Genomic DNA, 21,432 nt, shown 5'->3' on the forward strand with positions numbered 1-21,432 from the left:
AAGAAGAAAATTCAGCCCATCTTGATTGCAAAAGCCTGTTGTCCCAGCTACTGAGGAGGCTGAGGTAGGAGGATCGCTTGAACCTGGGAGGTGGAGGTTGTAATGAGCCTAGATCACACCACTGCACTCTAGCCTGGGTGACAGATGAGATCCTGTCTCAAAGAAATAAATGAATAGGATTGTAAGAGAGTGCTAAGAACAATTGTACACCAACATATTGGATAACTTGGATGAAACGGACAAATTCCTAGGAACATGAACCCTACCAAGACTAAATCACAAAGAAAGTGAAAATCTGAATAGACTAGTAACTAGTAAGGAGACTGAATCAGTAACCCATTATCTCCTGCCAAAAAAAAAAAAAAAAAAAAAAAGCCTTGGACTTGACTTCTCTATCAAATATTTAGAGAACGAATAGTAATCCTTGTTAATCCTGCCAAAACCTTGAAGAGGAGGGAGTATTCCCTAACTCATTCTATGAGGCTACAATTGCCCTGATACCAAAGCAAGACAAAGATTTTACAAGAGAAAACTGTAGAATAATATCCCATATGAAGATCGATGCCTAAAACTCCTCACCATATCCTAAGACTGTGAGGTGAAATTCATCACAGAAAAGGAAAGCCAAGCAGAAGCCTAAAACTATACCCCTAGTCTGACCGGGCGCTGGTGACTCACGCCTGTAATCCTAGCACTTTGGGTATCCTAGCACTTTGGGAAAGTGGGTGGATCGCCTGAAGTTGGGAGTTCCAGACCAAGACCAAGCTAACCAACATGGAGAAACCCCGTCTCTACTAAAAATACAAAATTAGCCAGGTGTGGTGGTGCATGCCTGTAATCCCAGCTACTCAGGAGGCTGAGGCAGGAGAATGGCGTGAACCCGGGAGGCGGAGCTTGCAGTGGGCCCAGATCTTGCCACTGCACTCCAGGTTGGGTGACAGAGTGAGACTCCGTCTGGAAGAAAAAGGAAAGAAAGAAAGAAAGAAACCAAGTAGGAAAGAAAGACAGACAGACAGACAGACAGAAAGAAAGAAAGACAGACAGAGAGAGACAGAAAGAAAGAAAGAGAAAGGAAGAAAGTGAGAAAGAAAGAAAAGCAAGAGAAAAGGAAAGAACGAAATAAAGAAAGAAAGAAAGAGAAAGAAAGAGACAGAGAGATAGGAGGAAGAAAGAAAGAAGGAAAGAAAAGAGAAAGAAAGAAAACAAAGATAGCAAGGGAAGAAAAAGAAAAAAGAAGGAAAGAAAGAGAGAAAGAGCGAGAAAGAGAGAGAGAAAGAAGGAAAGAAAGAAAGAAAACAAAGAAAGAAAGAAAAGAAGGCAGGAAAGAAAGAAAGAAAGAGTGATAGAGAGATAGAGAGGAAGGAAGAAAGGAAGGAAGGAAGAAAGAAAGAGAAAGAGAGAGAGACAAAGAAAGAAAGGAAAGATAGCAAGGGAAGAAACAGAAAAGAATGAAAGTAAGAAGGAAAGCAAACGAGAGAGAAAGAGCGAGATAGAAAGAGGGAGAGAGAGAGAAAGAAAGAAGGAAAGAAAGAAAGAAAGGAAAGAAAGAGAGAAAGAAGGAAAGAAAGAAAGAAGAGTGAGTGAGAGAAGGGAAGAAAGGAAGGTAGAAAAGAAAGAAAGAGAAGAAAGCAAGCCAAAAAGCCTACAGCACCCGGTATTCCCAGGCGGTCTCCCATCCAAGTACTAACCAGGCCCGACCCTGCTTAGCTTCCGAGATCAGACGAGATCGGGCGCGTTCAGGGTGGTATGGCCGTAGACGCCGGCAGAGGCGCCTGGCTGCCCCAAGAGCCCGGCCCAGCCATGCCCGCCGGCTTCCAGCCCGCACCGCCAGCCCGGGGTCGCCGGGCTCGGATCGGGACCCCCGAGCCGCTCGCCCGCGGCCTTCCCCCGGCTGCCGAGCTCCCGAGCTTCCACCACGTCGGGCCCGCTCGGAACAGGGAGTGCTCCGAGGCGTCAGGGCCCAGGGCCCACGATCCTGGGACCCCGGCGGGTCCTCCGCCCTGTCGTGGAGGTATTCTTTTGGATCCCTGGCCGCTGGGGAGCTCCTGCGAGGCCCCCTCTTGGCCCACCCCCCCAGAGGCGTCAGGGCTGGCCAAGGGCGAACAGCCGGCCCAGCCGCGCCTGGCCTTTTTCTCACAACGCCCCCACCACGCTCGCTTGTCCCGACCAAGACCCGGCCGGTGGGCAAGAGGGCGTGGGGGCTGGGGTGTTGGGGGATGGCCCTGCTTTGCCCCGGGCTGGCACTAGAGCCGGCAGCCTGATCCCCGGCGAGAGGGGCTGAGAGAAACCCAGAAACACCCCCCCACCACCAGCAGCAAATCCACAGCCCCACACACAGACACACCCGGGCGCTCGCGCGCGGGAACCCACACACGCGCGCGCGCACACACACACACACACACACACACACACACACACACACACACACACGTGCACACACAAACGGCTTGAAGGAGAGCAAGGAAGAGATAGATGGAGAGATTGAAACCGAGGGAGGGAGAGAGACAGCGATCGAGAGAGACAGGGGAGGTGGAGAGGGAAAGAGACAGAGAGGCAGAGATAGAGAGAGGGACAGAGAGAGCGAGAAAGACAGACAGAGAGGGAGAGACAGAGGAAAGGCGACAGAAATAGCGCGAGGTGCAGGGGCAAACCCAGAAGAGAGAGGGGCAGGGAGCTAGAGAGCGAGAGCGATAGAGCCTTGGAGAGGGAGCGCCCTGCTCCCGTAGGCAGGGCCCTTTTGAGCAGGCCGGGATAGGGTGGAGGGGGCTTGGGCTGGGCCAGAACAGGGTGGCCAGGCCGTCCATGCGAGAGGAGCAACGGAGCGCTGAGACGGGTTTTGTCTTGGATTAATTGCTTGCTTTGGGGGTGGGTTTCGTAGGCTCCTTCCTGTGTTGGCACCTCCCTGTGCTCTTGGTGCGGTGCGGTGGGCCCCTTGATTTGCAGAGTGCGCCCGCCCTTTTGGCGGGAGCCGTGGCACCGGGCGTGCCCACGGGGCCCGCCCGAGGCCTGGGTCTCTGGCGTGTCCTCGGGACTGGAGTTTACACGAAGTTGGTGGCAATGGGAATCCGGGTGCACAGGGACTGTTTTCCTGGTTGCTGGCGAAGCAATATCCTTCCCCCGGATAAAGCAGCCCCTGCGTTCTGGAGCGGAGGTCTCGGCTGGCGTCTGTGGCACCCGCTGGCCCCGCCCGCCCCTTCCCCCGGTTTGGAAGGTTGCGGCGGCGCCCGCCCGGTGAATGGATTGAATCGCCTGTGCGTTCCGGGAGCGGGAAGGCGCCGGGAACGGCAGGGAACCCGCGCCTGCGCCTTTGGGGTCCGGCCTCCTGCCCTCCAGGGCTGGAGCCGGGCTCCTGGCCGGGCGGCGGCGAGGCGGAAGCGGTGGGATGCTGCTGCCCGGTGGTGCTTTGGTGGCGGACCCCCAGGAGGAGGTCCCCGGCTGCGGCGGGGGTGTAGGCGGGCGACAAGGGGGGAGCAGAGTCCGGGGAGGTTGGGAAGCATGGCGATAGTAGGGGCAAGGGAGGGAGAGGGGAAGCCACAAAAGCCTACAGCAGGCCGGGCGCGGTGGATCACGCCTGTAATCCCAGCACTTTGGGAGGCCGAGGCGGGTGGATCACGAGGTCAGGAGATCCAGACCAGCCTGGCTAACACGGTGAAACCCCGTCTCCACTAAAACTACAAAACATGAGCCGGGCGTGGTGGCGGGCGCCTGTAGTCCCAGCTGCTTGGGAGGCTGAGGCAGGAGAATGGCGTGAACCCGGGAGGCGGAGCTTGCAGTGAGCCGAGATCTTGCCACTGCACTCCAGGCTGGGTGACAGCGAGACTCCGTCTGGAAGAAAAAGGAAAGAAGAAAGGAGGAAGGAAGGAAGGAAGGAAGGAAGGAAGGAAGGAAGGAAGGAAGGAAGGAAGGAAGGAAGGAAGGAAGGAAGGAAGAAGAAAGAAAGAAAGACAGACAGAAAGAAAGACAGAAAGAAAGAAAGAGAAAGAAAGAAAGGAGCAAAGAGAGAAGAAAGAAAGAAAGAGAAAGGAAGAAAAGACAGTGAGAAAGAAGAGCAAGAAACAAGGAAAGAACGAAATAAAGAAAGAGAAAGAGAGAGAAAGAAAGAGACAGAGAGATAGGAGAAAGAAAGAAAGAAGGAAAGCAAGAAAAAGAAGAAAGAACGAGAAGAAAGAAAAGGAAGATAGCAAGGGAAGAAAAAGAAAAGAATGAAAGAAAGAAGGAAAGAAAGAAAGAGCAAGCAAGAGAGAGGGAGAGAGAAAGAAAGAAGGAAAGAAAGGAGGAAGGATAGAAAGAAAGATAGAGAGGTAGAAAGAAAGAAAGAAGGAAAGACAGCAGAACGAAAGAAAGAAAAGAGAGAGAGACAAAGAAAGAAAGGAAAGATAGCAAGGGAAGAAACAGAAAAGAATGAAAGTAAGAAGGAAAGCAAACGAGAGAGAAAGAGCAAGATAGAAAGAGGGGAGAGATAGAAAGAAAGAAGAAAGAAAGAAAGAAAGGAAAGAAAGAGAGAGAAAGAAGGAAAGAAAGAAGGAAAGAAAGAAAGAAGAGTGAGTGAGAGAAGGGAAGAAAGGAAGGTAGAAAAGAAAGAAAGAGAAGAAAGCAAGCCAAAAAGCCTACAGCACCCGGTATTCCCAGGCGGTCTCCCATCCAAGTACTAACCAGGCCCGACCCTGCTTAGCTTCCGAGATCAGACGAGATCGGGCGCGTTCAGGGTGGTATGGCCGTAGACGCCGGCAGAGGCGCCTGGCTGCCCCAAGAGCCCGGCCCAGCCATGCCCGCCGGCTTCCAGCCCGCACCGCCAGCCCGGGGTCGTCGTGCTCGGATCGGGATCCCGGAGCCTCTTCGCCTGCTGCCTCTCCCGGCTGCCGAGCTCCCGAGCTTCCACCACGTCGGGCCCGCTCGGAACAGAGAGTGCTCCGAGGCGTCAGGGCCCACAGCCCACGATCCTGGGACCCCGGCGGGTCCTCCGCCCTGTCGCGCAGGTATTCTTTGGGATCCCTGGCCGCTCAGGAGGAATCCTGCGAGGCCCCCTCTTGCCCCCTCACCCAGAGTCGTCGAGGCTGGCGAAGGGCGAACAGCGTATTATCAAATGTCTTCTCTGACCACAACAAAATCGAGTTAAAAATCAATAATACAAGGAAAACTGATAAACTGACCTGTTTTCGTTTTGGAAAGTAAAGAACACACTGCTATGGTCTGAATGTCCCCCAAAATTTATATGCTGAAATTTATTTGCCAATATGATAGTATTAAGAGGTGGGCACTGGCCTGGGGTGGTGGCTAACGCTGTCATCCCAGCACTTTGGAAGGGAAAGGCAGTCAGATTGTTCCAGCCCAGGAGTTCAAGACCAGCCAGGGCAAAATGGCAAAACTTGTCTCTAGAAAAAACACCAAATTCGGTGGGCGTGGTGGTGCAGGCCTGTAGTCCCAGCTACTCAGGAGGCTGAAGCAGGAGGACTGGTGGAGCCTGGGAGGTCAAGGCTGCAGTGAGCCATGATCAGGCTACAGGCTACTGCACTGCCGTAGGGGCAATAGAATGAGACCCTGTCTCAAAAAAAAAAAAAAAAAAAAAAAAAAAAAAAAAAAAAAAAAAAAAAAAAAAAAGGGTAAAAAGGTGGATTCTTTAGGAGGCGATTATCTCATGAGGGTAGAAGTCCTTATGGATGAAATTAGAGCCCTTAGAAAAGGACTTGAGTGGGTTCATTCCCTCCGTCTCCTCCGTGTGGGGACACAATGTTCTTCCCCTCTGAAAGATGAAGCAGCGTTGTGTCATCTTGGAAGGAGAGACTGGGCCCTCCTTAGACACTGAATGGGCTGATGACTTGACCTTGGACACCCCAGCCTTGAGAACTGAGAGAAATAAATGTCTCTTTTTAATAAATTATCCAGTCTCAGGTATTTGAAGAGATTCAGATATTTTCTTAAACAACCAATGGGTTAAAGAAGAAACCACAAGAGAAATCAGAAAATACAGTTGGGTGTCAGTATCCACAGGGGATTGGTTCCAGGACCCCATAAGTAGGCCAAAATCCACACAGAGTCAAGTCTTGCAGTTGGCCCTGTAAAACCTGGGCATTAAAAAAGTTAGGCCGCTGTATCCTCGGGGTTTGCGCTCTGTGAAGACTGTATTTTCAATCTGCCTTTGGTTACAGATGCAGAATTAATGAAATCAGAGGACCTACTGTACTTATTGAAAACAATTCCTGTATAAGTGCACCCTTGCAGTTCAAACCCATGTTATTCAAGGCTCAGCTGTACTCAGAAATGAATGAAAATGAAAACACAGCATAGCCAAACTTTGGGATGCAGTGAAAGCAGTGCTAACAGGGAAATTTATAGCGTGAAATGCTTACATGAAAAAAACCTAAAGAAAGCCAGGCGTCGCGGTTAATGCCTGTAATCCCAGCACTTTGGGAGGCTGAGGTGAGCCAATCACCTGAGGTCAGGAGTTCGAGACTAGCCTGAACAACAGGGAGAAACCCTGTCTCTGCTGAAAATACAAAATTAGCCGGTTGTGGTGGCAGGCGCCTGTAATCCCAGCGACTTGGGAGGCTGAAGCAAGAGAATTGCTTAAACCTGGGAGGCAGAGGTTGCAGTGAGCCGAGATCGCACCATTGCACTCCAGCCTGGGCAACAAGAGCGAGACTCCCTCTCAAAAGAAAACAAACCAAAAAACACCCAAAGGACCTCAAATTAGCAATCTAAATTTACAATTTAGGCACTAGAAAAGAACAAATTAAACCCTAGGAAGGAAAGAAAGAGAGATTAATTCAGAAATAAATAAAACAGAAAATGCAAAAATGGAGAAAATCAACAAAACCGAAAGTTGGTTTTTTAAAAGATAAAATTGACAAACTTTATGGAGTGACTAAGAAAAAAAGAGAGAATACTCAAATTACTAAAATCAGAAATGGAAGTGGGGACATTACTATTGGATCCAGTCAAAATGAAAACGATTGGCAGGGTGAAGTGGCTCACACCTATAATCCCAGCACTTTGGGAGGCCGAGGCATGCAGATCACTTGAGGTTAGGAGTTCAAGACTAACCTGGCCAACATGGTGAAACCATCTCTACTAAAACTACAAAGAAAATTAGCCGGGTGTGGTGGTAGGCCCCTGTAATCCCAGCTACTCGGGAGGTTCAGGCAGGTGAATCACTTTAGCTCAGGAGTTCAAGACCAGCCTGGGAGACATGGTCAAACCCGGTCTCTCCAAAAAAAAAAAAAAAAAAAAAAAAAAAAAACACAAAAAAACATCAAAAGGAAAAAAAAAAAATAAATAAATTAAAGAAAGAAAGAAAGAAAGAAAGAAGAAAATTCAGCCCATCTTGATTGCAAAAGCCTGTTGTCCCAGCTACTGAGGAGGCTGAGGTAGGAGGATCGCTTGAACCTGGGAGGTGGAGGTTGTAATGAGCCTAGATCACACCACTGCACTCTAGCCTGGGTGACAGATGAGATCCTGTCTCAAAGAAATAAATGAATAGGATTGTAAGAGAGTGCTAAGAACAATTGTACACCAACATATTGGATAACTTGGATGAAACGGACAAATTCCTAGGAACATGAACCCTACCAAGACTAAATCACAAAGAAAGTGAAAATCTGAATAGACTAGTAACTAGTAAGGAGACTGAATCAGTAACCCATTATCTCCTGCCAAAAAAAAAAAAAAAAAAAAAAAAAAAAAGCCTTGGACTTGACTTCTCTATCAAATATTTAGAGAACGAATAGTAATCCTTGTTAATCCTGCCAAAACCTTGAAGAGGAGGGAGTATTCCCTAACTCATTCTATGAGGCTACAATTGCCCTGATACCAAAGCAAGACAAAGATTTTACAAGAGAAAACTGTAGAATAATATCCCATATGAAGATCGATGCCTAAAACTCCTCACCATATCCTAAGACTGTGAGGTGAAATTCATCACAGAAAAGGAAAGCCAAGCAGAAGCCTAAAACTATACCCCTAGTCTGACCGGGCGCTGGTGACTCACGCCTGTAATCCTAGCACTTTGGTATCCTAGCACTTTGGGAAAGTGGGTGGATCGCCTGAAGTTGGGAGTTCCAGACCAAGACCAAGCTAACCAACATGGAGAAACCCCGTCTCTACTAAAAATACAAAATTAGCCAGGTGTGGTGGTGCATGCCTGTAATCCCAGCTACTCAGGAGGCTGAGGCAGGAGAATGGCGTGAACCCGGGAGGCGGAGCTTGCAGTGGGCCCAGATCTTGCCACTGCACTCCAGGTTGGGTGACAGAGTGAGACTCCGTCTGGAAGAAAAAGGAAAGAAAGAAAGAAAGAAACCAAGTAGGAAAGAAAGAAGACAGACAGACAGACAGAAAGAAAGAAAGACAGAGAGAGAGACAGAAAGAAAGAAAGAAAGAGAAAGGAAGAAAGTGAGAAAGAAAGAAAAGCAAGAGAAAAGGAAAGAACGAAATAAAGAAAGAGAAAGAGAAAGAAAGAGACAGAGAGATAGGAGGAAGAAAGAAAGAAGGAAAGAAAAGAGAAAGAAAGAAAACAAAGATAGCAAGGGAAGAAAAAAAAAAAGAAGGAAAGAAAGAGAGAAGAGAGAAGAGAGAAGAGAGAGAGAAAGAAGGAAAGAAAGAAAAAAACAAAGAAAGAAAGAAGGAAAGAAAGAAAGAAAGAAAGAGTGATAGAGAGATAGGAAGGAAGGAAGGAAGGAAGAAAGAAAGAGAAAGAGAGAGAGACAAAGAAAGAAAGGAAAGATAGCAAGGGAAGAAACAGAAAAGAATGAAAGTAAGAAGGAAAGCAAACGAGAGAGAAAGAGCGAGATAGAAAGAGGGAGAGAGAGAAAGAAAGAAGGAAAGAAAGAAAGAAAGGAAAGAAAGAGAGAAAGAAGGAAAGAAAGAAAGAAGAGTGAGTGAGTGAGAGAAGGGAAGAAAGGAAGGTAGAAAAGAAAGAAAGAGAAGAAAGCAAGCCAAAAAGCCTACAGCACCCGGTATTCCCAGGCGGTCTCCCATCCAAGTACTAACCAGGCCCGACCCTGCTTAGCTTCCGAGATCAGACGAGATCGGGCGCGTTCAGGGTGGTATGGCCGTAGACGCCGGCAGAGGCGCCTGGCTGCCCCAAGAGCCCGGCCCAGCCATGCCCGCCGGCTTCCAGCCCGCACCGCCAGCCCGGGGTCGCCGGGCTCGGATCGGGACCCCCGAGCCGCTCGCCCGCGGCCTTCCCCCGGCTGCCGAGCTCCCGAGCTTCCACCACGTCGGGCCCGCTCGGAACAGGGAGTGCTCCGAGGCGTCAGGGCCCAGGGCCCACGATCCTGGGACCCCGGCGGGTCCTCCGCCCTGTCGTGGAGGTATTCTTTTGGATCCCTGGCCGCTGGGGAGCTCCTGCGAGGCCCCCTCTTGGCCCACCCCCCCAGAGGCGTCAGGGCTGGCCAAGGGCGAACAGCCGGCCCAGCCGCGCCTGGCCTTTTTCTCACAACGCCCCCACCACGCTCGCTTGTCCCGACCAAGACCCGGCCGGTGGGCAAGAGGGCGTGGGGGCTGGGGTGTTGGGGGATGGCCCTGCTTTGCCCCGGGCTGGCACTAGAGCCGGCAGCCTGATCCCCGGCGAGAGGGGCTGAGAGAAACCCAGAAACACCCCCCCCCACCACCAGCAGCAAATCCACAGCCGCACACACAGACACACCCGGGCGCTCGCGCGCGGGAACCCACACACGCGCGCGCGCACACACACACACACACACACACACACACACACACACACACACACACACATGCACACACAAACGGCTTGAAGGAGAGCAAGGAAGAGATAGATGGAGAGATTGAAACCGAGGGAGGGAGAGAGACAGCGATCGAGAGAGACAGGGGAGGTGGAGAGGGAAAGAGACAGAGAGGCAGAGATAGAGAGAGGGACAGAGAGAGCGAGAAAGACAGACAGAGAGGGAGAGACAGAGGAAAGGCGACAGAAATAGCGCGAGGTGCAGGGGCAAACCCAGAAGAGAGAGGGGCAGGGAGCTAGAGAGCGAGAGCGATAGAGCCTTGGAGAGGGAGCGCCCTGCTCCCGTAGGCAGGGCCCTTTTGAGCAGGCCGGGATAGGGTGGAGGGGGCTTGGGCTGGGCCAGAACAGGGTGGCCAGGCCGTCCATGCGAGAGGAGCAACGGAGCGCTGAGACGGGTTTTGTCTTGGATTAATTGCTTGCTTTGGGGGTGGGTTTCGTAGGCTCCTTCCTGTGTTGGCACCTCCCTGTGCTCTTGGTGCGGTGCGGTGGGCCCCTTGATTTGCAGAGTGCGCCCGCCCTTTTGGCGGGAGCCGTGGCACCGGGCGTGCCCACGGGGCCCGCCCGAGGCCTGGGTCTCTGGCGTGTCCTCGGGACTGGAGTTTACACGAAGTTGGTGGCAATGGGAATCCGGGTGCACAGGGACTGTTTTCCTGGTTGCTGGCGAAGCAATATCCTTCCCCCGGATAAAGCAGCCCCTGCGTTCTGGAGCGGTTTGGAAGGTTGCGGCGGCGCCCGCCCGGTGAATGGATTGAATCGCCTGTGCGTTCCGGGAGCGGGAAGGCGCCGGGAACGGCAGGGAACCCGCGCCTGCGCCTTTGGGGTCCGGCCTCCTGCCCTCCAGGGCTGGAGCCGGGCTCCTGGCCGGGCGGCGGCGAGGCGGAAGCGGTGGGATGCTGCTGCCCGGTGGTGCTTTGGTGGCGGACCCCCAGGAGGAGGTCCCCGGCTGCGGCGGGGGTGTAGGCGGGCGACAAGGGGGGAGCAGAGTCCGGGGAGGTTGGGAAGCATGGCGATAGTAGGGGCAAGGGAGGGAGAGGGGAAGCCACAAAAGCCTACAGCAGGCCGGGCGCGGTGGATCACGCCTGTAATCCCAGCACTTTGGGAGGCCGAGGCGGGTGGATCACGAGGTCAGGAGATCCAGACCAGCCTGGCTAACACGGTGAAACCCCGTCTCCACTAAAACTACAAAACATGAGCCGGGCGTGGTGGCGGGCGCCTGTAGTCCCAGCTGCTTGGGAGGCTGAGGCAGGAGAATGGCGTGAACCCGGGAGGCGGAGCTTGCAGTGAGCCGAGATCTTGCCACTGCACTCCAGGCTGGGTGACAGCGAGACTCCGTCTGGAAAAAAAAAGGAAAGACAGAAAGAAGGAAGGAAGGAAGGAAGGAAGGAAGGAAGGAAGGAAGGAAGGAAGGAAGGAAGGAAAGACAGACAGAAAGAAAGACAGAAAGAAAGAAAGAGAAAGAAAGAAAGGAGCAAAGAGAGAAGAAAGAAAGAAAGAGAAAGGAAGAAAAGACAGTGAGAAAGAAGAGCAAGAAACAAGGAAAGAACGAAATAAAGAAAGAGAAAGAGAGAGAAAGAAAGAGACAGAGAGATAGGAGAAAGAAAGAAAGAAGGAAAGCAAGAAAGAAGAAAGAACGAGAAGAAAGAAAAGGAAGATAGCAAGGGAAGAAAAAGAAAAGAATGAAAGAAAGAAAGAAGGAAAGAAAGAAAGAGCAAGCAAGAGAGAGGGAGAGAGAAAGAAAGAAGGAAAGAAAGGAGGAAGGATAGAAAGAAAGATAGAGAGGTAGAAAGAAAGAAAGAAGGAAAGACAGCAGAACGAAAGAAAGAAAGAGAGAGAGACAAAGAAAGAAAGGAAAGATAGCAAGGGAAGAAACAGAAAAGAATGAAAGTAAGAAGGAAAGCAAACGAGAGAGAAAGAGCAAGATAGAAAGAGGGAGAGATAGAAAGAAAGAAAGAAAGAAAGAAAGAAAGGAAAGAAAGAGAGAAAGAAGGAAAGAAAGAAGGAAAGAAAGAAAGAAGAGTGAGTGAGAGAAGGGAAGAAAGGAAGGTAGAAAAGAAAGAAAGAGAAGAAAGCAAGCCAAAAAGCCTACAGCACCCGGTATTCCCAGGCGGTCTCCCATCCAAGTACTAACCAGGCCCCACACTGCTTAGCTTCCGAGATCAGACGAGATCGGGCGGGTTCAGGGTGGTATGCCAGTAGACGCCGGCAGAGGCGCCTGGCTGCCCCAAGAGCCCGGCCCAGCCATGCCCGCCGGCTTCCAGCCCGCACCGCCAGCCCGGGGTCGTCGTGCTCGGATCGGGATCCCGGAGCCTCTTCGCCTGCTGCCTCTCCCGGCTGCCGAGCTCCCGAGCTTCCACCACGTCGGGCCCGCTCGGAACAGAGAGTGCTCCGAGGCGTCAGGGCCCACAGCCCACGATCCTGGGACCCCGGCGGGTCCTCCGCCCTGTCGCGCAGGTATTCTTTGGGATCCCTGGCCGCTCAGGAATCCTGCGAGGCCCCCTCTTGCCCCCTCACCCAGAGTCGTCGAGGCTGGCGAAGGGCGAACAGCGTATTATCAAATGTCTTCTCTGACCACAACAAAATCGAGTTAAAAATCAATAATACAAGGAAAACTGATAAACTGACCTGTTTTCGTTTTGGAAAGTAAAGAACACACTGCTATGGTCTGAATGTCCCCCAAAATTTATATGCTGAAATTTATTTGCCAATATGATAGTATTAAGAGGTGGGCACTGGCCTGGGGTGGTGGCTAACGCTGTCATCCCAGCACTTTGGAAGGGAAAGGCAGTCAGATTGTTCCAGCCCAGGAGTTCAAGACCAGCCAGGGCAAAATGGCAAAACTTGTCTCTAGAAAAAACACCAAATTCGGTGGGCGTGGTGGTGCAGGCCTGTAGTCCCAGCTACTCAGGAGGCTGAAGCAGGAGGACTGGTGGAGCCTGGGAGGTCAAGGCTGCAGTGAGCCATGATCAGGCTACAGGCTACTGCACTGCCGTAGGGGCAATAGAATGAGACCCTGTCTCAAAAAAAAAAAAAAAAAAAAAAAAAAAAAGGAAAAAAAAAAAAAAAAAGGGTAAAAAGGTGGATTCTTTAGGAGGCGATTATCTCATGAGGGTAGAAGTCCTTATGGATGAAATTAGAGCCCTTAGAAAAGGACTTGAGTGGGTTCATTCCCTCCGTCTCCTCCGTGTGGGGACACACAATGTTCTTCCCCTCTGAAAGATGAAGCAGCGTTGTGTCATCTTGGAAGGAGAGACTGGGCCCTCCTTAGACACTGAATGGGCTGATGACTTGACCTTGGACACCCCAGCCTTGAGAACTGAGAGAAATAAATGTCTCTTTTTAATAAATTATCCAGTCTCAGGTATTTGAAGAGATTCAGATATTTTCTTAAACAACCAATGGGTTAAAGAAGAAACCACAAGAGAAATCAGAAAATACAGTTGGGTGTCAGTATCCACAGGGGATTGGTTCCAGGACCCCATAAGTAGGCCAAAATCCACACAGAGTCAAGTCTTGCAGTTGGCCCTGTAAAACCTGGGCATTAAAAAAGTTAGGCCGCTGTATCCTCGGGGTTTGCGCTCTGTGAAGACTGTATTTTCAATCTGCCTTTGGTTACAGATGCAGAATTAATGAAATCAGAGGACCTACTGTACTTATTGAAAACAATTCCTGTATAAGTGCACCCTTGCAGTTCAAACCCATGTTATTCAAGGCTCAGCTGTACTCAGAAATGAATGAAAATGAAAACACAGCATAGCCAAACTTTGGGATGCAGTGAAAGCAGTGCTAACAGGGAAATTTATAGCGTGAAATGCTTACATGAAAAAAACCTAAAGAAAGCCAGGCGTCGCGGTTAATGCCTGTAATCCCAGCACTTTGGGAGGCTGAGGTGAGCCAATCACCTGAGGTCAGGAGTTCGAGACTAGCCTGAACAACAGGGAGAAACCCTGTCTCTGCTGAAAATACAAAATTAGCCGGTTGTGGTGGCAGGCGCCTGTAATCCCAGCGACTTGGGAGGCTGAAGCAAGAGAATTGCTTAAACCTGGGAGGCAGAGGTTGCAGTGAGCCGAGATCGCACCATTGCACTCCAGCCTGGGCAACAAGAGCGAGACTCCCTCTCAAAAGAAAACAAACCAAAAAACACCCAAAGGACCTCAAATTAGCAATCTAAATTTACAATTTAGGCACTAGAAAAGAACAAATTAAACCCTAGGAAGGAAAGAAAGAGAGATTAATTCAGAAATAAATAAAACAGAAAATACAAAAATGGAGAAAATCAACAAAACCGAAAGTTGGTTTTTTAAAAGATAAAATTGACAAACTTTATGGAGTGACTAAGAAAAAAAGAGAGAATACTCAAATTACTAAAATCAGAAATGGAAGTGGGGACATTACTATTGGATCCAGTCAAAATGAAAACGATTGGCAGGGTGAAGTGGCTCACACCTATAATCCCAGCACTTTGGGAGGCCGAGGCATGCAGATCACTTGAGGTTAGGAGTTCAAGACTAACCTGGCCAACATGGTGAAACCATCTCTACTAAAACTACAAAGAAAATTAGCCGGGTGTGGTGGTAGGCCCCTGTAATCCCAGCTACTCGGGAGGTTCAGGCAGGTGAATCACTTTAGCTCAGGAGTTCAAGACCAGCCTGGGAGACATGGTCAAACCCGGTCTCTCCAAAAAAAAAAAAAAAAAAAAAAAAAAAACAAAAAAACATCAAAAGGAAAGAAAAAAAAAAAAATAAAAAAAGAAAGAAAGAAAGAAAGAAAGAAGAAGAAAATTCAGCCCATCTTGATTGCAAAAGCCTGTTGTCCCAGCTACTGAGGAGGCTGAGGTAGGAGGATCGCTTGAACCTGGGAGGTGGAGGTTGTAATGAGCCTAGATCACACCACTGCACTCTAGCCTGGGTGACAGATGAGATCCTGTCTCAAAGAAATAAATGAATAGGATTGTAAGAGAGTGCTAAGAACAATTGTACACCAACATATTGGATAACTTGGATGAAACGGACAAATTCCTAGGAACATGAACCCTACCAAGACTAAATCACAAAGAAAGTGAAAATCTGAATAGACTAGTAACTAGTAAGGAGACTGAATCAGTAACCCATTATCTCCTGCCAAAAAAAAAAAAAAAAAAAAAAAAAAAAGCCTTGGACTTGACTTCTCTATCAAATATTTAGAGAACGAATAGTAATCCTTGTTAATCCTGCCAAAACCTTGAAGAGGAGGGAGTATTCCCTAACTCATTCTATGAGGCTACAATTGCCCTGATACCAAAGCAAGACAAAGATTTTACAAGAGAAAACTGTAGAATAATATCCCATATGAAGATCGATGCCTAAAACTCCTCACCATATCCTAAGACTGTGAGGTGAAATTCATCACAGAAAAGGAAAGCCAAGCAGAAGCCTAAAACTATACCCCTAGTCTGACCGGGCGCTGGTGACTCACGCCTGTAATCCTAGCACTTTGGGTATCCTAGCACTTTGGGAAAGTGGGTGGATCGCCTGAAGTTGGGAGTTCCAGACCAAGACCAAGCTAACCAACATGGAGAAACCCCGTCTCTACTAAAAATACAAAATTAGCCAGGTGTGGTGGTGCATGCCTGTAATCCCAGCTACTCAGGAGGCTGAGGCAGGAGAATGGCGTGAACCCGGGAGGCGGAGCTTGCAGTGGGCCCAGATCTTGCCACTGCACTCCAGGTTGGGTGACAGAGTGAGACTCCGTCTGGAAGAAAAAGGAAAGAAAGAAAGAAAGAAACCAAGTAGGAAAGAAAGACAGACAGACAGACAGAAAGAAAGAAAGACAGACAGAAAGACAGAAAGAAAGAAAGAAAGAGAAAGGAAGAAAGTGAGAAAGAAAGAAAAGCAAGAGAAAAGGAAAGAACGAAATAAAGAAAGAGAAAGAGAAAGAAAGAAAGAGACAGAGAGATAGGAGGAAGAAAGAAAGAAGGAAAGAAAAGAGAAAGAAAGAAAACAAAGATAGCAAGGGAAGAAAAAGAAAAGAAGGAAAGAAAGAGAGAAAGAGCGAGAAAGAGAGAGAGAAAGAAGGAAAGAAAGAAAGAAAACAAAGAAAGAAAGAAGGCAGGAAAGAAAGAAAGAAAGAGTGATAGAGAGATAGAGAGGAAGGAAGAAAGGAAGGAAGGAAGAAAGAAAGAGAAAGAGAGAGAGACAAAGAAAGAAAGGAAAGTAGCAAGGGAAGAAACAGAAAAGAATGAAAGTAAGAAGGAAAGCAAACGAGAGAGAAAGAGCGAGATAGAAAGAGGGAGAGAGAGAAAGAAAGAAGGAAAGAAAGAAAGGAAAGAAAGAAAGAGAGAAAGAAGGAAAGAAAGAAAGAAGAGTGAGTGAGTGAGAGAAGGGAAGAAAGGAAGGTAGAAAAGAAAGAAAGAGAAGAAAGCAAGCCAAAAAGCCTACAGCACCCGGTATTCCCAGGCGGTCTCCCATCCAAGTACTAACCAGGCCCGACCCTGCTTAGCTTCCGAGATCAGACGAGATCGGGCGCGTTCAGGGTGGTATGGCCGTAGACGCCGGCAGAGGCGCCTGGCTGCCCCAAGAGCCCGGCCCAGCCATGCCCGCCGGCTTCCAGCCCGCACCGCCAGCCCGGGGTCGCCGGGCTCGGATCGGGACCCCCGAGCCGCTCGCCCGCGGCCTTCCCCCGGCTGCCGAGCTCCCGAGCTTCCACCACGTCGGGCCCGCTCGGAACAGGGAGTGCTCCGAGGCGTCAGGGCCCAGGGCCCACGATCCTGGGACCCCGGCGGGTCCTCCGCCCTGTCGTGGAGGTATTCTTTTGGATCCCTGGCCGCTGGGGAGCTCCTGCGAGGCCCCCTCTTGGCCCACCCCCCCAGAGGCGTCAGGGCTGGCCAAGGGCGAACAGCCGGCCCAGCCGCGCCTGGCCTTTTTCTCACAACGCCCCCACCACGCTCGCTTGTCCCGACCAAGACCCGGCCGGTGGGCAAGAGGGCGTGGGGGCTGGGGTGTTGGGGGATGGCCCTGCTTTGCCCCGGGCTGGCACTAGAGCCGGCAGCCTGATCCCCGGCGAGAGGGGCTGAGAGAAACCCAGAAACACCCCCCCACCACCAGCAGCAAATCCACAGCCCCACACACAGACACACCCGGGCGCTCGCGCGCGGGAACCCACACACGCGCGCGCGCTCACACACACACACACACACACACACACACACACACACACACACACACACGTGCACACACAAACGGCTTGAAGGAGAGCAAGGAAGAGATAGATGGAGAGATTGAAACCGAGGGAGGGAGAGAGACAGCGATCGAGAGAGACAGGGGAGGTGGAGAGGGAAAGAGACAGAGAGGCAGAGATAGAGAGAGGGACAGAGAGAGCGAGAAAGACAGACAGAGAGGGAGAGACAGAGGAAAGGCGACAGAAATAGCGCGAGGTGCAGGGGCAAACCCAGAAGAGAGAGGGGCAGGGAGCTAGAGAGCGAGAGCGATAGAGCCTTGGAGAGGGAGCGCCCTGCTCCCGTAGGCAGGGCCCTTTTGAGCAGGCCGGGATAGGGTGGAGGGGGCTTGGGCTGGGCCAGAACAGGGTGGCCAGGCCGTCCATGCGAGAGGAGCAACGGAGCGCTGAGACGGGTTTTGTCTTGGATTAATTGCTTGCTTTGGGGGTGGGTTTCGTAGGCTCCTTCCTGTGTTGGCACCTCCCTGTGCTCTTGGTGCGGTGCGGTGGGCCCCTTGATTTGCAGAGTGCGCCCGCCCTTTTGGCGGGAGCCGTGGCACCGGGCGTGCCCACGGGGCCCGCCCGAGGCCTGGGTCTCTGGCGTGTCCTCGGGACTGGAGTTTACACGAAGTTGGTGGCAATGGGAATCCGGGTGCACAGGGACTGTTTTCCTGGTTGCTGGCGAAGCAATATCCTTCCCCCGGATAAAGCAGCCCCTGCGTTCTGGAGCGGAGGTCTCGGCTGGCGTCTGTGGCACCCGCTGGCCCCGCCCGCCCCTTCCCCCGGTTTGGAAGGTTGCGGCGGCGCCCGCCCGGTGAATGGATTGAATCGCCTGTGCGTTCCGGGAGCGGGAAGGCGCCGGGAACGGCAGGGAACCCGCGCCTGCGCCTTTGGGGTCCGGCCTCCTGCCCTCCAGGGCTGGAGCCGGGCTCCTGGCCGGGCGGCGGCGAGGCGGAAGCGGTGGGATGCTGCTGCCCGGTGGTGCTTTGGTGGCGGACCCCCAGGAGGAGGTCCCCGGCTGCGGCGGGGGTGTAGGCGGGCGACAAGGGGGGAGCAGAGTCCGGGGAGGTTGGGAAGCATGGCGATAGTAGGGGCAAGGGAGGGAGAGGGGAAGCCACAAAAGCCTACAGCAGGCCGGGCGCGGTGGATCACGCCTGTAATCCCAGCACTTTGGGAGGCCGAGGCGGGTGGATCACGAGGTCAGGAGATCCAGACCAGCCTGGCTAACACGGTGAAACCCCGTCTCCACTAAAACTACAAAACATGAGCCGGGCGTGGTGGCGGGCGCCTGTAGTCCCAGCTGCTTGGGAGGCTGAGGCAGGAGAATGGCGTGAACCCGGGAGGCGGAGCTTGCAGTGAGCCGAGATCTTGCCACTGCACTCCAGGCTGGGTGACAGCGAGACTCCGTCTGGAAGAAAAAGGAAAGACAGAAAGAAAGAAGGAAGGAAGGAAGGAAGGAAGGAAGGAAGGAAGGAAGGAAGGAAGGAAGGAAGGAAGGAAAAGAAGACAGACAGACAGAAAGAAGAAAGAAAGAAAGAAAGAAAGAAAGAGAAAGAAAGAAAGGAGCAAAGAGAGAAGAAAGAAAGAAAGAGAAAGGAAGAAAAGACAGTGAGAAAGAAGAGCAAGAAACAAGGAAAGAACGAAATAAAGAAAGAGAAAGAGAGAGAAAGAAAGAGACAGAGAGATAGGAGAAAGAAAGAAAGAAGGAAAGCAAGAAAGAAGAAAGAACGAGAAGAAAGAAAAGGAAGATAGCAAGGGAAGAAAAAGAAAAGAATGAAAGAAAGAAGGAAAGAAAGAAAGAGCAAGCAAGAGAGAGAGGAGAGAGAAAGAAAGAAGGAAAGAAAGGAGGAAGGATAGAAAGAAAGATAGAGAGGTAGAAAGAAAGAAAGAAGGAAAGACAGCAGAACGAAAGAAAGAAAGAGAGAGAGACAAAGAAAGAAAGGAAAGATAGCAAGGGAAGAAACAGAAAAGAATGAAAGTAAGAAGGAAAGCAAACGAGAGAGAAAGAGCAAGATAGAAAGAGGGAGAGATAGAAAGAAAGAAGGAAAGAAAGAAAGAAAGGAAAGAAAGAGAGAAAGAAGGAAAGAAAGAAGGAAAGAAAGAAAGAAGAGTGAGTGAGAGAAGGGAAGAAAGGAAGGTAGAAAAGAAAGAAAGAGAAGAAAGCAAGCCAAAAAGCCTACAGCACCCGGTATTCCCAGGCGGTCTCCCATCCAAGTACTAACCAGGCCCGACCCTGCTTAGCTTCCGAGATCAGACGAGATCGGGCGCGTTCAGGGTGGTATGGCCGTAGACGCCGGCAGAGGCGCCTGGCTGCCCCAAGAGCCCGGCCCAGCCATGCCCGCCGGCTTCCAGCCCGCACCGCCAGCCCGGGGTCGTCGTGCTCGGATCGGGATCCCGGAGCCTCTTCGCCTGCTGCCTCTCCCGGCTGCCGAGCTCCCGAGCTTCCACCACGTCGGGCCCGCTCGGAACAGAGAGTGCTCCGAGGCGTCAGGGCCCACAGCCACGATCCTGGGACCCCGTCGGGTCCTCCGCCCTGTCGCGCAGGTATTCTTTGGGATCCCTGGCCGCTCAGGAATCCTGCGAGGCCCCCTCTTGCCCCCTCACCCAGAGTCGTCGAGGCTGGCGAAGGGCGAACAGCGTATTATCAAATGTCTTCTCTGACCACAACAAAATCGAGTTAAAAATCAATAATACAAGGAAAACTGATAAACTGACCTGTTTTCGTTTTGGAAAGTAAAGAACACACTGCTATGGTCTGAATGTCCCCCAAAATTTATATGCTGAAATTTATTTGCCAATATGATAGTATTAAGAGGTGGGCACTGGCCTGGGGTGGTGGCTAACGCTGTCATCCCAGCACTTTGGAAGGGAAAGGCAGTCAGATTGTTCCAGCCCAGGAGTTCAAGACCAGCCAGGGCAAAATGGCAAAACTTGTCTCTAGAAAAAACACCAAATTCGGTGGGCGTGGTGGTGCAGGCCTGTAGTCCCAGCTACTCAGGAGCTGAAGCAGGAGGACTGGTGGAGCCTGGGAGGTCAAGGCTGCAGTGAGCCATGATCAGGCTACAGGCTACTGCACTGCCGTAGGGGCAATAGAATGAGACCCTGTCTCAAAAAAAAAAAAAAAAAAAAAAAAAAAAAAAAGGAAAAAAAAAAAAAAAAGGGTAAAAAGGTGGATTCTTTAGGAGGCGATTATCTCATGAGGGTAGAAGTCCTTATGGATGAAATTAGAGCCCTTAGAAAAGGACTTGAGTGGGTTCATTCCCTCCGTCTCCTCCGTGTGGGGACACAATGTTCTTCCCCTCTGAAAGATGAAGCAACGTTGTGTCATCTTGGAAGGAGAGACTGGGCCCTCCTTAGACACTGAATGGGCTGATGACTTGACCTTGGACACCCCAGCCTTGAGAACTGAGAGAAATAAATGTCTCTTTTTAATAAATTATCCAGTCTCAGGTATTTGAAGAGATTCAGATATTTTCTTAAACAACCAATGGGTTAAAGAAGAAACCACAAGAGAAATCAGAAAATACAGTTGGGTGTCAGTATCCACAGGGGATTGGTTCCAGGACCCCATAAGTAGGCCAAAATCCACACAGAGTCAAGTCTTGCAGTTGGCCCTGTAAAACCTGGGCATTAAAAAAGTTAGGCCGCTGTATCCTCGGGGTTTGCGCTCTGTGAAGACTGTATTTTCAATCTGCCTTTGGTTACAGATGCAGAATTAATGAAATCAGAGGACCTACTGTACTTATTGAAAACAATTCCTGTATAAGTGCACCCTTGCAGTTCAAACCCATGTTATTCAAGGCTCAGCTGTACTCAGAAATGAATGAAAATGAAAACACAGCATAGCCAAACTTTGGGATGCAGTGAAAGCAGTGCTAACAGGGAAATTTATAGCGTGAAATGCTTACATGAAAAAAACCTAAAGAAAGCCAGGCGTCGCGGTTAATGCCTGTAATCCCAGCACTTTGGGAGGCTGAGGTGAGCCAATCACCTGAGGTCAGGAGAGTTCGAGACTAGCCTGAACAACAGGGAGAAACCCTGTCTCTGCTGAAAATACAAAATTAGCCGGTTGTGGTGGCAGGCGCCTGTAATCCCAGCGACTTGGGAGGCTGAAGCAAGAGAATTGCTTAAACCTGGGAGGCAGAGGTTGCAGTGAGCCGAGATCGCACCATTGCACTCCAGCCTGGGCAACAAGAGCGAGACTCCCTCTCAAAAGAAAACAAACCAAAAAACACCCAAAGGACCTCAAATTAGCAATCTAAATTTACAATTTAGGCACTAGAAAAGAACAAATTAAACCCTAGGAAGGAAAGAAAGAGAGATTAATTCAGAAATAAATAAAACAGAAAATGCAAAAATGGAGAAAATCAACAAAACCGAAAGTTGGTTTTTTAAAAGATAAAATTGACAAACTTTATGGAGTGACTAAGAAAAAAAGAGAGAATACTCAAATTACTAAAATCAGAAATGGAAGTGGGGACATTACTATTGGATCCAGTCAAAAAAAT

At 50.4% G+C, this 21,432-nt stretch overlaps 1 protein-coding gene and 6 non-coding genes across 7 annotated transcripts in view; 1 reads left to right on the forward strand and 6 right to left on the reverse strand.

Moving 5' to 3' along the window:
* Positions 1-21,432, forward strand: part of RAB4A (RAB4A, member RAS oncogene family) — a 683,172-nt gene that overhangs the window by 33,807 nt on the left and 627,933 nt on the right. The gene's annotated exons all lie outside the window — the stretch shown is intronic.
* Positions 1,640-1,758, reverse strand: LOC126945710 (5S ribosomal RNA). Its single transcript, XR_007722537.1, has one exon. It is a non-coding gene; the product is annotated as a 5S ribosomal RNA (ribosomal RNA).
* LOC126943932 (5S ribosomal RNA) lies at positions 4,605-4,723 on the reverse strand. Its single transcript, XR_007721887.1, has one exon. It is a non-coding gene; the product is annotated as a 5S ribosomal RNA (ribosomal RNA).
* LOC126944000 (5S ribosomal RNA) lies at positions 8,934-9,052 on the reverse strand. Its single transcript, XR_007721936.1, has one exon. It is a non-coding gene; the product is annotated as a 5S ribosomal RNA (ribosomal RNA).
* Positions 11,816-11,934, reverse strand: LOC126944138 (5S ribosomal RNA). Its single transcript, XR_007721959.1, has one exon. It is a non-coding gene; the product is annotated as a 5S ribosomal RNA (ribosomal RNA).
* LOC126944054 (5S ribosomal RNA) lies at positions 16,143-16,261 on the reverse strand. The gene has a single exon (XR_007721940.1). It is a non-coding gene; the product is annotated as a 5S ribosomal RNA (ribosomal RNA).
* Positions 19,098-19,216, reverse strand: LOC126944074 (5S ribosomal RNA). The gene has a single exon (XR_007721944.1). It is a non-coding gene; the product is annotated as a 5S ribosomal RNA (ribosomal RNA).

This window comes from Macaca thibetana, chromosome 1 (genome assembly GCF_024542745.1).
Source record: "Macaca thibetana thibetana isolate TM-01 chromosome 1, ASM2454274v1, whole genome shotgun sequence".
Lineage (NCBI taxonomy): Eukaryota > Metazoa > Chordata > Mammalia > Primates > Cercopithecidae > Macaca > Macaca thibetana.